General features: G+C 39.2%; 1 pseudogene; it reads right to left on the minus strand.

The window, feature by feature from the left end:
* The window catches only part of LOC126236244 (probable multidrug resistance-associated protein lethal(2)03659), a 275,573-nt pseudogene that overhangs the window by 83,432 nt on the left and 174,777 nt on the right, over positions 1 to 17,364 (minus strand).

Here is a 17,364-nt window from a genome sequence, read left to right on the forward strand (position 1 = left end):
CTTTGGTCTTTGGTACAGTCTTGCAGTGTATTCAAGTGTGTTCTTCATGTCAATGACAGGCTAATGTTAATTGCATTGATTGTTGTGCTAATTACCTTGCTTGTGATGTGAGCAGACCCTTTGTTCAATTTATAATTAAAATTTCTGTTAACAATTCTCATCACTCTAATATGCAGTACCTGTTTGTACAGTACACAGTGTTATCCTTTCTGCATAAACCTAATTGTTTAAATAACAACCACCATGGAATTTTCCACAAGCCTGACTTCTTATTATGTTAGTTTGTTGTACCTGCTAATCCTGGCACTTTCTTATTTTCTGCTGTGTATTTATCCCAATCACGGTCATATTCTGGAACAAAACTCCCCTGCCTTTAAGTAATGGATCCAATTTCAATTGCTAGCAGTTTTAGCAAATAACCACAGTCACTGGTTATACTAGCACATATGTAATAATAACATCATTCATCCAAACAAATGGTAACTCAACAACCTGTTGACAGTGACAGGACCTGAATTTGTTCCATTATCCACAGGATAATGCTTAGATGTTCCCAATATTTTTTTTATTTGTTGCTACAACACATTTGCTTTTCAAAGAATGTGTGCTTTACCGTAAAATACGTAAAAGAACACACCAGACACCTTCCCTCCCACTCGAGGAAAAAATATCACTAACAAGAAACTAAAACTTTACGGTGTTGTTTTTTTTTTTTTTTTTCCACAAGCTACAGCGAGCTGCAACCTATCTAACTCTCAAATACAAAGTAAGTTGATGACGGAGACTGAATCATTGGCAGTTCTTGCAAACATCCTGACTGAGAACAGAGAAGGAACAGCATGTGCAGAGGTTGCTGGTAATACCACCTTGAACATCAGTGCTTCGTTCATCACATCACACAGAACACTGATAGCTGACAACATGCTGCCATGCATGGTGTCTACACTTGTGAGCAACGACATCAGAAACCCCCCCCCCGCATCACCACCATCGACATCCACCTCTCCAAGTTCAGCAAATCCAGAACAGGGAATTAACTTCAAATGCTTTACCTCTTTTTCCCTTCCAGCTGACAGACAGATTTCAGTTAATGTCACAATTATTAGAGAAGCATAATTCTGCCATTAGGGCTGACCTAAGTAGTCCAAGTCAGTCAGACAATATAGCACATAAGGCAGAACTGAGTCAGAGCAGAGCAGATAATTTTTTCCTTAAGGCTTATTTCTGCAGCAAATTTGAAGCTTCTAAATAACAAGATTTCAGTATCAAGAGTAAGCTCCATCGTTAGAAGTTAATGAGCTGAATTTAAAAGACTTGGGTAAGGATTTGATCAACACGAATGAAGGAGTAGATAAGGTTAGTGATAAGATATGTAAAACAGGAGATTGTTCTCTCATCTCCAAGCATTCAGCTGGATGAAGCAGAAGGGCGTGTAATCTCAGCTAAGACACAGCTTACAACTTCAGTAATTGAGAAGGGGAAATGGACCAACAAACTGCACAGTAAAGACTCTCAATGTAAAATCGATATAAGACTTGTGTGTGTGTGTGTGTACCACAGGCGAAAAGATTAATTCTCATTGCATTGGTGAGGTGAGTATGTGAGTTTGTGCACTTGGTGCTGCCCCATCACAAGCGAGTGAGCCCATTTCACATGCTGAAAGAGAGTCTGAAAGTTCCAGCAGAATTGAGCACTCCTCCCTGAAATTAGTATTGCAGATTTCTCAACAAAAGCATGAGGAACAATCATGGAGCAAGTTCACCTTGGCAGTTGTAGACAGTTTGTGAGCAGCTGACCAGAATAATTAGGGCATCTGCAGCTAAGCACAAGAATCAGCAAGAAGCAGAAATTTCCCCTCAGTGGGTTGCCTGAGGTGTGGCAGACATCTGTTGTCAGTCTCTCACTGACTTGGACAAAGTAGGAGGTTCCAGGACCCATCCACTAGATTTTGTATGCAGTTTCAAAGAATGTTACAAAACTGTCCCTTTAACATAGAGGTGGTGAATCAGTTGTTTAAGAGAAGATCTATTCTCTGATGCTAAGCTCTGGTGGAACAAATGCTCTGAAATTTAAAGGTCTGAAAGCACTAAACATTTTAAAATGTCTTAGGGGTAAGAACTGGGGCAGGGGGGGCAAGGACGGAGACAGACTGGTCCAGTACGCTCACATCCTACAAAACATTTATCCACATGCAACTTCATTAAGGCAGTGTAGTCAATGGATCAGCTAGACCTTCCTATTTAAAGATGTGGTGTTAAAATGAGACTGGTATGGTAGGCTCCTGAATAGTGGACAGTATCCAAGTGAGCTGCCTCTTGTCATCCAATGAGAACTCATGGTGTGACGTGTACAGAGTGAGGTCCATTTCTGAACGTCCTATTGTCAGTATTGGGGCTGAACAAATCATAGAGTTAGGATTTCCTGACTGCTGGGCAACTAAGCCCTTTTAGTGTCCTTGTTAAGCAATATCTCTAGCAACTTAATAGATATACCAGCTTTTTAAGAAAGAGGGATCAAGCAAATACTCTCCCCTGATGATTTCCAGCCTCACACTTAACTTTAAAATGATGGCATCGAATAAGAGCAACAATGCCCTTACAGTAATTGAAAAAGGTTTTTAAAGGCATTTTACTGGAGTATCATGAGCACAAAATGGTTTTCACCAATGTATCTAAGCAAGGGGACAATATTCTGTTGTTTCCACTCACTGTGCCATTAAAATCCAGCTACCGCACCACTTCTCAGAGTACCACACAGAGCTGTTAGCCATCACGAAGGCAGATGTTTGTCTGTATGCACTCTTAGTACTCTGCAGGCTATTCAGCAAATGTACCCAGCAGATAGGGTAGTTTAGAAAGTCTAGGATACTTCACACCTCCTGCAAAGGGGTACCTACATCAACATCTATATTCAACAAATCATTTCTGATTTATGGCGGAGGGTACATTGTATACCAAAGTCACTTCTCCCCCTTTCCGGTTCCAGTAAGAAATGGTTCACAGGAAGAACTGTTGGCGATAAGCTTCCTTGTGGGCTCAAGTATCTCAAATTTTTCTCTGGTGGTCTTTTTTGCACGCTGTATGTATGAGGAAATAATATATTTGTTGACTCTTCTAGGAACATAAGTTCTGAGAACTAACAGTAAGCCACTCCGTGATGCACGACACTTTTCTTTCAATGTCTGCCACTGGAGACAGTTGATCATCTCCATGATGCTTTTGGGCTTACTACATGAACCTGTAATGAAACGTGCTCCTCTTCTTTGGATCTTCTTTATTTCCTCTATTAATCCAATACTGACACACAATATTGAAGTATTGGCTGAACAAGGGTTTTGTAAGCTACCTCCTTTGTTGACCAACTATATTTGCCGACTATTCTTCCAATGAATCCGTCTCTCATCTGCCTTCCCTGTGATTAGTTTTATGTGGTCGTGCAACACTGTCATGCATACTCCTAGATATTTTATGAGAGTAACTACTTCCAGTGATTGTTCTGCAATTGTGTAATCATAAAGTAATGGGTCTTTTGGTCTATGTACACACAGTATGTTACTTTGTTTATGTTTAAGGTCTGTTTCCAACCCCTGCAATTAAGTGTTGATTTGCTGTAAAATTGATGGGAATGAGAAAGCTGACAGAGCAATTGAAGTAGCAGGGAAACACCACAGTTCAGCATAACATGACCCCCACACATGCCACTGTATCATAAATAATGAAGAGTGTGGTGGCTGTGTGGGAGAGAGAGAATGGCTGGAAGTGACCACTGAAATATAGGGTGATTATAATTAAACTTTCGAACTGCTGTAGAAATAACACCACCAGTCAGAATGACGTCAAACTGCAAAGGAACATTATCAGAGAAGGGGGAAAACATATGGCAGAAGAAAAATAAATAGTTACAGAATATAGCAATAGATGGTGCTGTAAGCACCATATTTCAATAGTGATTGACTACAAATGACAAATGAATCTTAAAACAATGCCTAAGGTGTACATTTGACGTTAAACAACCTGTACTACTCAGTGTGCATGGGTGTACAGATGTGATACTGTTAGTTGCGTAAGCCCACCCACCATGGCAAGGTCATATCACATTGGATGGGAAAAATCTGCTTTTAATTGTCCTGAGGCCAAATCTGCATAAAAAGCATCAATCAAAATCAAATTGGTTTATTAATTTCTGTGTGACTGGCGCAAAATATGTTCAATATGCTGTTCAGTTTTCTGCAACAAGTTGAAATCAAGAAACAGCATGTTCCACAACTGATTGAAGTGTTTCCGGGGTCACATGCAGATTGTGTTCCGCAATGTGTGCCTTCAATGCAGTTAAGTTTGCAATCTGAATGCTGAACACATCTTTCAGATAGCCCCAAAGCCAGAAGTCACATGGATTAAGATCAGATGATAAGGACGGCCATGTTGTAGGGAAACAGTGGCTGATAATTCTAGCATTTCCGAAATGGCACTTCACTAGCTGCTTAACTGGATTTGCAATGTGCGGAGGTATGCTATCTTGCATTAAAATGATCCCATCCACACATCCATGCTGTTGGAGAGCTGGAATGACGTGGTTGCGCAAAAGACACTCTTAGTGCTTACCAGTGACAGTACAGGTAACAGGACCAGAAGCACCTGTCTCTTCAAAAAAATATGACCCTATGATAAATTATGCCTTAAACCCGCAGCACACAGTGACCTTTTCAGGATGAAATGGTACTAGCTGTTTTGCACGCAGATTTTCCATTGCCCATATTCGGCAATTCTGTGTATTGACATATCCTGTCAGATGGAAGCGGGCTTTGCCTGTCCGCAAAATCTTCCACGGCCAATCATTGTCCACTTCCATACAAGCAAAAAGTTCTAAAGCAAAGGTCTCTCTTGCTGGCAGGTCAACAGGAAGCAACTCGTGCACATGGGTAATTTTGAATGGATAGTGAAGAAGGATGTTTCGTAAGATTTTATGCATGGTACTCACATGTGTCCAATGTGCAGGCAATTCTCCATGCACTACACATTTGCACACCACCACTCATCTCCTCCTGCAATGCTGTATCCATGGCTTCCACTGACGTTGAATCAATTTGTTTCCTCCCTCGACCACGCTGCACACCAAAAGAACCAATCTTATTGAATTTCCAACCCACAGCAGTCATCAGACCAACACCTTTCTTCAAAACCTTCAGTGTCCACAACTTCTGCAGAGTGACGTGTACAGAGTAATCATTCTTGTAATATAGCTTTACAAGCAGAGCACGATCCTGCATCAAGACAGTCATGGCGAATGTTGCAGATGCGAAAGGAGGAAAAGCCATGTACCCAGAATGTTTATACCAACTTCAATGGGTTGTGCGCATGACAGGTGTTTTCATTTATGTATTCTGACACATGCAGTGCCAAGTATTTATCAATTTTCACTTTTTTTTTCTTCTGCCATATGTTTTCCCCCTTCTCCGATAACATTCAGTTGCAATTTGACGTCATTCTGGCCAGTGGTGTTATTTCTACAGCATTTTGAAAGTTTATAATTAAAGTTAATCACCCTGTATACCATTCTGTGCTTAATAGTATATTCCGTTACTGGGTGATCAGCCTTTCGTTTGGCAACACTTCCACGGATGCCATTTGCCATTCATTCAGGTGGATAGCTAGTTGGTGTACAGGCTCATACAGAAATGCTGTGTAGTAGTTGCACTTAAGTTGGTATGAAAGCAATAGGCCAAAAATTTCTTTTGAACGAAGCATTTTCATTTTCATGTTAGTACACACTTTTGAGTGGACAATATATATGGCCTGACTGCCTAGTGGTAAAGCATGGGACATAAAATTATGGCTGTTGTGGGAATGTGATATCGCAGTTGGCTGCAGTCCACAAAAAGTTTGCAGCTCCTTTACAAACTTTCAACTGGCTTCATACGATGACTGAATTGCACTGATGGTGGAGTGGCAGTGCATTCTCCCATGTTCACATGCACAGCGGGGCTCACCAGTTTGTACTAACGCCAACACTGCCTGCAAAAACTGACGGATACAAAAGGGATAAGGTAATAACAATTGGTGTGTTATGCCCAACCACACTATTCTAACAAACACATTTGAGACGTAGCTTCTCACTGATTAGTCTTAGAGCCAGTGGACTTTGCTTCCCCTACTTGAGTAGTGTCTGTCCTTTGTCAAAGTCTGGACAACCACACAGGAGAAAGATGGACGATGGTCGGAGGCAGCTCAAATGTAAATGCTTGAACGCGAAACAGTGTCACATAAAAGGAAAGAATGCATGTGTACTCTGTCTATATTATAGGAGGAAACTGTCATGTAGGAAAAGTAAGGGTGCAGGCACATAAATAGCTTAAGAACTACACTTCATATTCCTGTCATCTGTCTATGAGAAGGCACTGTTCCTCTGATTATAAATGCTTGATGATGTCAGTGTCATTTCGTCCTAGCAGCATTATAAACGTGTGACTACTACGAAGCAAATGTTGTAATATCCATGACTATATTTTATTCAGAACAATACTCATGAATTTGAGTGAACTCTCTCATGATATTAATAAAAAAGGACTGCATCGATACCAAAATAACAATTATTATTTTCAGCGACAATTTAATTTTCTGTGAAAGTCATATCTTAGACAATACTCATGGAAAAAGATAATGAAAATCTCCATCTTTTGTTATCTATGATTATTCTAGAATAATTATTGTTCTCATTCGAACTGTTGTAATGATCGGACGTGATCGATGTCTCTTAACACAGAGGTCTGTAAAAAACTGTATTATGTTGTTAATTAATATTTGAAAAACAGAGTTTCTGTGTTTGAAATGAATCGTCTTTGTTTAAACCTTAATTTTATTGAAATTCTCGTCCTATATAAATGTTACCATAAGTTTTCTGCTCAGCTACAAAGGAGTACAGCCATCAGCACTATTGATCTACAGCACGGTTTATTGGTAAATGCTGAATAATAAGTGATTAACATTGAGAAATATTTTCAAATGTTAATGCATATAGTGACGGTACAAAAAGATTTAATATATATTATTTGTTGGTAGTAAAACAGGGCCTGAATCAGAATCAATAAGTGATTGTCTTATGTTAGCCACCATTTTAGTGAAATATTGCAACGGCAGTTTTAAATTTATTTTCTATACGGACGTAAATTTTGTTGCTCATAATTGCAATAATAATTGTGTATTGATGGACCAGAATCCACTTTGAGGAAATAAATTTGACTTAGATTGTAAATAATCTTTAAATATAGTGCAAACAGCATCTTACGTAATATAAATTCTTTTGTGTGTGTGTGTGTGTGTGTGTGTGTGTGTGTGTGTGTGTAGTATTGTGTGACAAAAACTGTTCATTTTGCTTAAAGAACACCTCTAATTACAGTAGCGTAAAATTCAATAATGATCTGCAACTTAGAGCCATTTAAACTGCTTGACAGACAACATTGCTACATGTTCCCAGGTGGAGATTTCTTTAACAAAATAACTATTAGCCGGGAAAAGCATTGTTTAAATAAAACCTCATGTTACATTGTAATAAGTAACTAGTTTTATTGTAATCTTGCTGAAATTGTACAACACGCAATCAAACCACAATACCACACATGTCACAATGTCTCACATGGTTTATATGTTAACATTGCACACCTGTCACCTACACAGCTCATTCCTGCTCAACAGCTGAATTTCTTTCTGGTACTTTTCTATGGTATCGTAGGATCTGAAAGCACAATGAGTGGGTGCTGAAGCAAATATGTTATTTCATGAGGCTTCCAATTCGTGCCAATATCTGACAGCTGATAATATATCAGGAGCTAATAAAATCTGTATCATTATAAATTATACTGAAACCATTGTACAGCAGTTGCCATAACTAATAAGATACAGAATTTGTTTTAGTCTCAGCTTTTTTAGAATGTTCATACAATACGTGATTTATTTACTACAATCATACATTAATTTTTTTGCATGCAATATTTTTTTCAGTTAATACTGTTCATTTAAGTAATTTTTTTCAGTAATGTTCATTTTTATTACAATTACATGTGGAATTACAAAATTTACTAAATCTGTGTAAACAAAACTGCAGAAAAATAGTTTTACAAGAGGGGGATGGAGTGTGCCACTTGGCAGTTCTGTGGAAAGTGCAGGATCACCCTGGTACTGTTCTGGCGCCAGTTCTGCAGGTTCTCAGTCTTTCCAGGGACTGCCAGATGTAGTGTATAGAATTAGCAATACTCAAACCCTCAGAACAGCTGTTTATTTGCAACATTGTTCCTAGATAAAGATCTGGTCTGAAATAAGTAAAGGATCTAAACTAGAGACTTCATGAATTTTGTGACAGGCTCAACTGACTGAAGTTTGGAGACTTTCAGAGTTTTTTTTGGATTGCTCAAACACACCACACACTTTGGAAGCAGCTACTCAGGTGGCATGGGAAGAGTGAGAAACTTTTTTGACAAAGGAAAACGTCAATGTCTTTAGATGAAAATACACCTCAAATTATTCATTTGATTGGACAACACATACAGAACATGGACCAAAATCTGGGAATGAATAATGGCAATATTATGAAAATTATAGATTGCTATTTACCATATACCAGAGAAAATGACTTGGAGACAGGTACACCAAAAATATTTCTACTCATTTGAGATTTTTGCCAAATATTTCTGTGAACTTTCTGCTGTCACCTTAGAGATTGTAAGTTGTTGAAAATTTTACTATGGTACTTTCGACTTTCTATTTCATAACATGCACGGAATGAACACCAAACATATGCAAGACTACTCAGGAGGTAGTGTGTTTGCAGCACAAAAAAATGGCAATAAGTCAAGTGAGGTCATGACTGAATAATGATAACTGGCATCAGTGGATTTAGTAATAGCCAGCCAAATTTGGTAGGTTAAATATACCATGGTCAATTGGTGGTGGTAGATCAGCTGTTATTTGCCCCATATCAACCAGAAAAGTTGTTGCAAACGGTCTCTATTACAACTTATAGAATCTTAATGGTAATTGGTGCATCCATAAGAATGCTGTGCATGTAGCCCACCCTAATTTAAACAACAGAATTCTAAAAAAAAACATTATATTTGGAATTTCTTGTTCTATTTGAAGACAATGTATTCAAACCTTTACTATCATCTCTCAAATTAGCCTACATTGAAACTGAAGTCAATAAATAGAAAATCAAAAAATTACATTCGGCATTTAAAAATATATGATCCTACTACCAACGAATGGATAAACAATTAATACTCAGAGAAAATGAGACACCAGACACTGACTGAATTCTTATTAGATTTTATTTCAAAAATGCACCGAGATAAACTCTTCTAGCACACATTTATAAAGAATCTCTCAACTAAAGTGAATAACATTACATGACTGGAAACGGGAATCTCTCAGTTGTTTATTAAAAGGGTAAAATAATAGTCATACAGTCTCAGTATCATAGAACATACTCCAATCCAGTGTTTGTCAAACTGACCCATAAGACACATGTGGCCTAAATCTAGCTTTTATGTGGCCACAGTTCCTGCCATAATTTATAATAATATGAATCTAGCAACTAACGGCAATATCCAAACCATCGAGCAACCTTGAGAGTTTCTTACGAGTGTAGTTTTCCTGCTCAGTGACAACCAAAAATAACTACAGGGACATTAATATTTTAAGGTGTGTGTAATTTTAATTGACATTGGTGTATTTGGCCATGAGATAAGTAAAGTTGGCCATTTAGCTCCGAGGCAGAATGGTAAGTAGTACGGCCACTGTAGAATCTGGGCGTGTGATTGGGGGAATGTTTTATTGGTTTTCAGTACTGACAACCCACGGATGTGCACGACTTGTACCAGTCGGCTGTCATGGTATAAATAACAGGCATAAGCAAGATGGATTCATGAATGTGTATTATTGAGATGTTCATCTTCAAATGCAGTACATATTTGTAGCAAATAATATGAGATTAAACTGTGACTGTTGCAATACAACACTATGGGTAGAAGAAAAATGACATTCAAAACACTCAGTAACATTTATGATGGTGTCTCATATTGCATCATGCAAGTACGGTAGTTGTTATCGATCAGTTAACCATCCTCTCACACAGACAATACAACAAGCCTTCATTAAGGACATTACGGTGTCACAACTTTGAAGTCACTGAGGAGGACAGCAATCTAGAGAATTGTTGACACAAACCAATCCAAATGGTGCAGACTTTTGGGGATCAGTACTTGCTGGGACTGGCAGCCAATTTATCACACCCTTACTAAGTCTGTCGGGGCTCATGTGGACTAGTTGCCACCCAACAATGTCAGTATTGGCTCTTAAGCAAAACAGTTTGACGATAACTGCTCTAATCTCAGGCAGAGTACTTATATCCTTAGATACGATCTTACAGAATATCTCCACAGATTTGGGACTGGCTAGCAGCATTTTTGTCTGACAGAACCCTATATGCTAAACTATTAAGAAAATGATTGACTGATATAAGAGGTACAATGAGTGTGAGCCACTGAGCCATTTTGTTGCATCCTAAGACCAACTATTCTTGGAATACAAAAATAGTTTTTGAGACAGCAGTATTGTAATTGTTTGTTGATATTACGGTCATCCACAGCAAATCATTCTTGTTGGATAATCCTAAGAAAATTCAGACTAACTGAGATGATGTGTCTGCTCAGAGAACTGGATGGAATCTCTTTAAATTTATGTGAATTCAAAGTAATAGGCACAGCAAATGGGAAGAAAATGATGCTATCTGATTACAGTGTTCAGTCACATTAATGTGACCACCTGTCAGAAGCCTGAATAAGCATATTTTGCTGTGAAGTCTGCTGCAAGACATGTAGGAATAAAGTCAATGAGGTTCTAGAAGGCACCGCCAGCAATGTGGAGCCATGCTAACTCCAGTGCCATGGCCAGCTACACTGAGTTTCTTGGTTGAGCATCCATGGTGCGAACAGCCTGAGTGAGGTGGTTCCACAGATTCTTGATTGGGTTTTAATACAGGGAGTTTTGTGGCCAGACGAGTATGGTAAATTCATGCTGGTGCTCTTCAAACCATGCGCATACTCATCGAGCTGTGTGACACTCCTGCTGGTAGATGCCATTGTGGTGAGGAAAATAAAACTGCAGGTAGGGGTGAATATGGTCACCAAGGCTGGATGCATAATTGTGTTGACCCATTGTGCCTTCCATAATGATGACATCAACCAGGGAATGCTGTGAAAACATTCCCCTGACTGTAATGTGCCTTTCTCTAGGTAGACAAAAGCAGTAATGTTCACTTAACAGTCTTTGAGGAGAGACTTAAGAGCCTCTTGGATGATCTGGCCAGTCAGTTGCTCAACAGTTGCATATCTATTCGTCCATATACATTTCTGCAGCTGTCAATCACCCCGTCATCTATGGCCCATGGGGCATCAGAGTTGCCTCAGCGCTGGGTTTGGAATGTGCCATTTTGCCATGCACAGTGTACTTTAACCACAGTGGCACACGACAGTTCACAAACTTAGCCATTTTGGATATGCTTCTACCTTTGGCCTGAAAGACAATGGTCAAGCCCTTTTATACATAAAATAAATGGTTCTGTTTCTGCATTACGACAACAACTGCATTGTTTTCTGCATACCCTGACACACTTTATGTAACCTCCACTGCTAGTTTCTGCCACCTGCTGTCTATGAATGTTTATTGCACAGTGCCATCTAGCACAGGCAGTGGTCACATTAATGTGACTGGACTGTGTATGAAGTTCTGAATTTAGCTTCTGGAACATGATTTGTTCGTAGAGTTCTACAAGAAAACTGTGCAGCTGTCAAGAAAAATGCTTGCCAAAGAAATTAGTATAGGCATGTGTATTCAGTTACAGAGAGAGGTAAACAGGCAGAATACGGGGCTGCAGTCCGCAATGCCTAAACAAGGCAACAAGTGTCTGGTGCAGTTGTCTAATTGATTACTGCTGCTACAATGGCAGATCATCAAGATCTGAGTTTGAACCTGGTGTTGCAGTCAGGACACTAGTGATGGGACACAACATCTCTGAGGTAGCAATGAAGAAGTGATTTTCCCGTACAGTTATTTCAAGCGTGTACCATGACTGTCAACCGATATGGGCTTCCAGAGCTGAAGGCCCACTTGTGTACCCATGCTGACTGCATAACACAAAGCTTTATGCCTCGCCTGGGACCGTCAACACTGGCATTGGACTGTTATTGACTGGAAACATGTTGCCTGGTCGGATGAGTCTTGTTTCAAATTGTATCGAGCGGATGGACGTGTACAGATATGGTTGGTTGGTTTAAAAGAGGGGGAAAGGGACCAAACTATGAGGTCTTTGGTCCCTTGTTCCTAATAAAACAATACCACAAGTGTGAGAAAATAGATTAGACTCAACACAAAACAGAGAGAAAGGAAAGACCACAAGAATGAAGGAAAGGCAACAAACACTAAAAGGAACATTAGAGAGATGCAAGAAACAGTTAGAAGAGATTACAGTGGCTGACCGACCATGACACTAAAAAGGAAAAGCCAGCCACCCTGCAACACATTAAAACCTTCACCCTAAAAGCACTAGGGTGGAGGAATGACAAAGGACAGGTGCCAAAACTCAGATTGAATGATAAAACCCACTCTCACGGAAAAACATAAAACCAAATCAGCCAATGAGGCATTGTCTGCTAAAATCAATGATAACGAGTCCGACATCCGAAGATGAAGTTGCAGGGCAGCCAAAGAAGGACAAACGAGAAGAATATGGGCCACTGTCAACCGGGCGCCGCACAGACACTGAGGTGGGTCTTCACGATGCAGGAGGTAGCGGTGGGTTGCCCATGCATGGCCAATGCGGAGCCTGCAGAGAACCACAGAGTCCCTGCGAGGCGCCCTCATCGAGGACTTCCACACATTCGTGGTCCCCTTAATGGCTCGCAGTATGTTGTGCGTACTGAGATTGTGCCATTCCATCTCCCAAAGCTGAAAAACCTTGCGGCGTAATAACGAACGCAGATCAGTTTCGGGAATGCCCATCTCCAGAAGTGGTTTCCATACCCAAAATTTATCAGATTTCTTTTAGTACCCACGTGGATGACCTCGCACTTCTCTTTGTTTAGTGAAAATTGCCACTTTTTGCACCATACAGAAATTCTCTCTATATCATTTTGTAATTGGAATTGATCGTATGATGATTTTACTAGATGATAAATTACAGCGCCCTCTGCAAACAATCTAAGGGGGCTGCTGAAATTATCACCTAGATTATGTATGTAAATCAAGAACAGCAATCTATCTATTGCTACCTTGCGCAATGCCAGATATCACTTCTGTTCCACTCGATGATTTACCGTCTATCACTACAAACTGTAACCTCTCTGAGATGAAATCACGAATCCAATCACACAACTGAGATGATACTCCAATGCACACAATTTGATTAATAATCGCTTATGAGGAACGGTCTCAAAAGCCTTCTGGAAATATGGTATCTATCTGAGATCCCTCGTCCTACAGCACTCATTACTTCATGGGAATAAAGAGCTAACTGTGTTGCGCAAGAACGATAGTTTCTGAAGCCGTGTTGGTTATGTATCAATAAGTCATTTTCTTCAAGGTGATGCAGCCGTGTTGGTTATGTATCAATAAGTCATTTTCTTCAAGGTGATGCATAACGTTAGAGTACAGTACATGCTCCAAAATCCTATTGCAAATTCAGGTCAGTGGTGTGGGTCTGTAATTCAATGGGTTACGCCTATTTCCTTTCTTGAATATTGGTGTGACCTGTGCTACTTTCCAGTCTTTAGGAACAGACCTTTCGTCAAGTGAATGGTTTTATATGATTAGTAAGTCCCCTTTAGTGGCACCATCATCGGTAACATTTCTATCGCTATCACGCAGTGACAGTATTGACTTTTTTTGCCACTGGGGTACTTTACACATGACCAGAATCTCTCTGGGTTTTCTACCATATTTTGAGACAATGTTTCATTGTGGAAACTATGAAAAGCATCTCACTTTGACGTCTGCACTAAATTTTGAGCTATTAAAAGCGTCTCGCATTGATGTCCGCACTAAATTTCGAGCTTCCATGACACTTAGCCAGTCTTGGGGATTTTGTATTCTTCTGAATTTGGCACGCTTTCTTTCGTTGCTTCTGCAACAGTGTACTGACGTGTTGTGTGTACCATGGTGGATCAGTCCCGTCTATAACTTATGCAGTATGAATCTATCTATTGCTGTTGATACTGGATCTTTGAATTTGAGCCATATCTCGTCTACATTTACATAATTAGCTTGGAAAGAATGGAGACTCTCTCTTAGGAAGGCATCAAGTGAATTTTTATCTGCTGTTTTAAATAGATATATTTTGCGTTTATTTTTAGTGGTTTTGGTTGATATGGTTTTGAGCCTCACTACAATTACCTTGTGTTAACTAAGCCCTGTATCAATCATCACACTCTCTATTAGATCAGGCTTATTCATGGCTAAGAAGTCAAGTGTGTTTTCGCAACCATTTACAATTTGCATGGGCTCGTAAACTAATTGTTCAAAGTAATTCTCAGAGGAAGCATTCAGTACAATTTCAGAAGATTTTTTCTGTCTACCATCGGCTTTGAACATGTATTTTCGCCAACAAATCGAGGGTAGATTGAAGTCTCCACCAATTGTAACTGTATGAGTGGGGTACTTATTTGTAATGAGATTCAAGTTTCTTTGAACCGTTCAGCTGTTATATGATCTTAGTCGGGTTCGGTAGAATAATAAAGCAGTACCCACAAGACAACTGTTGCCCAATGTTTAATCTGAAAGAAGTCTTTACAATGAAAGGCAGCTACTTCAGACTGTTCAGTGCTTGACAATCTGGATATTGAACTTGACAAAAGGCCTATTAAATATGTCCTTTTCATTTTTATATCCTGCGTGGTACAAGTGCTTTCATCAGCAACAGGAGCATAACTCTGCATATGAAATTTAGCAGGAAGAGATAAAAACACAATAAAATGAAATATACATACTTACACAAGGAGAATTTATCTGCCATATCCAGCATTGGTTTAAGCCCCAAGCGACATAAGCTGCTGCTTGGGGCAGTGAGCTGAGAGGGGAATCAGAGACACCATGGTTAAGATTTCAATGCAGGACATATCATATTTAGTAGTCGCTACTTGGAATGGCATGCTGAGAGGAGCACCCAAGTGAAATATCTGTCTACAGTGTGTATCACACTTAGCAGTGAAAACAAGACTGACAAGGGTGAGTGGGAACAGAAAAATGGGGAGGGGAGGGGGGCAGTGGCAAATCTAATGTCACTTGTGTGGAAAAATGTACTCAAACCGGACCAGGCTAAATCGTTAAGAAACATCTGGAACTTCATATTTTACTTACCTTCCTGTATATAAGTGAACAGCATGCTACCCTTATTTTCATGCCCATATGGAGAATAGCCATCATATATGGATGAATAACAAATATGTTGAATGCTGAACATAAAATAACCGCAGCTGCATATCCATATGCCTCTTCTTCGGAAATGTCACTTCCAGGATTGAAAAAACGTATCAGTCGACCTAAGAACAAAGGTTGTGTAAGCCTGTGAAAAGAAGATGTAAATATTTTAAATCTTACATTTTCCTCACTGTGAAGTTGGCTCAAAGAGTCACTGGATTTCAATAATATGACTCATACCAAGAGATTTGGAAATAAGAACAACTAACTTTCCCAAAGAAAACATGAAGTGGTTCAGTTTTGCAAAATTAAGAGAGATTCTTTTCCAGAAGCTGAAAAGTGGAAAAAGTGATGTACTTGCAGTATTAAAAGTCTATCAATGAAAAATATTTTGTCAGTTACTATGAATCAAATTATATAAAAATGATATTGGCTTCAATATATATGCACCAATGGGAAAGTGCTGACCAAAGCAGATTACTTCTTCAATATTCGCTGCACTGTACTTCTGAAGTCAGTTGTATTTCAGTTAGACAGCCCATACAGGTAAAACATTCCTCACTATCACACTATAAGGTTACACATACACAAAGAATCTGAACACATTAATATTCATGCTGCCCAGATCCAACTAAGTTACAAAAACTTAAGGAGAACATAACAAAAGGGTATTTTTGAAGCATAATACTTTCATTTCCAATGTGTGCTCTGGAAAAAAAAGGAAAGGTCAACAACATAAAATATAGTTATATTCTTCACTAGGGGTTTAACGTTAAGCTCTAGAAACAGCCATTATCATGCAATTAAACTGGCTACATCTGAGTAAATTAGTACCTGTGAGGTTCAAAAATTTCTCAGTACTACATTCTTCTTTTCATTGTCATGTACATGATTTGATTTATTAGAATTCTCTCAAAGAGTGTCAATGTACAAACCAAACAAACATCAATACTATTTACTTTTCCTGCAGAATTTCCTTCTGGCTGTGTGAAGTGAAGTATCTTATCAGATAACCCAGGAAGACAGGTTGTTGGAGTCTGCACAGGAAACAGGATTGAGGTTGAAAACGCAGCACCAATTGATACTAAAATTAACACAAATTATCAAAAAATATACACACACACACACACACACACACACACACACACCATTTCTGTAATTGTTCCTTAGCACTCTTCATGCAATTTTGTAAACAGTGAGCCTGTGTCTATAGTACTCTAAAAGCATGGCAGATTACATATGTAGTGTACCTTAATTATCAATCCCCCTCTCCCCCTACACCCCCATTGCTGCTCCATCTCTAGATGGTGTATACAAATAAATATTGTCAGTTTGCCGTACAAGTATGGCTGCAATTCTTTTGTTGTGTATCTCACTCCACACTGATCGAACTCACAATGAATTGTGGAAATTGTCTTCAATCTTCTCAATTTCTTCCACCTCTATCTACATATAAAGCCCACATGGCACAGTATGGTGCATGGAGGATGGTACCTGGCAGAACTGTTAGTCATTTCCTTTCCTTTTCCATTCTCACAGAGCGAGGGAAAAATAACTGACTGTATGCCTTCATATAAGCTCTAATTTCTTGTATCTGATCTTCGTGGTCCTTATGCGAATTGTATGTTGGTAGCAGTAGAATCTTTCTGCAGTCAGCTTCAAATGCCATTTCTCTACAACATCTCCACAGTGTTCCTTGGGCAAATCGTCATCTTCCCTTCAGAAATTCTCATTTGAGTTCCCAAAGCATCTCCATAATACTTGCTTGTTGATCAAACCTACCAGTGACAAATCTAGCAGCCCGCCTCTGAACTGCTTCAATGTCTTCCCTTAATCCCAGCTGGTGATAATCCCAAACACTCAAGCAATACTCAAGAATGGATAGTACTAGCGTTCTAAACATGAT

Source organism: Schistocerca nitens, chromosome 2 (assembly GCF_023898315.1).
Source record: "Schistocerca nitens isolate TAMUIC-IGC-003100 chromosome 2, iqSchNite1.1, whole genome shotgun sequence".
NCBI classification, from domain to species: domain Eukaryota; kingdom Metazoa; phylum Arthropoda; class Insecta; order Orthoptera; family Acrididae; genus Schistocerca; species Schistocerca nitens.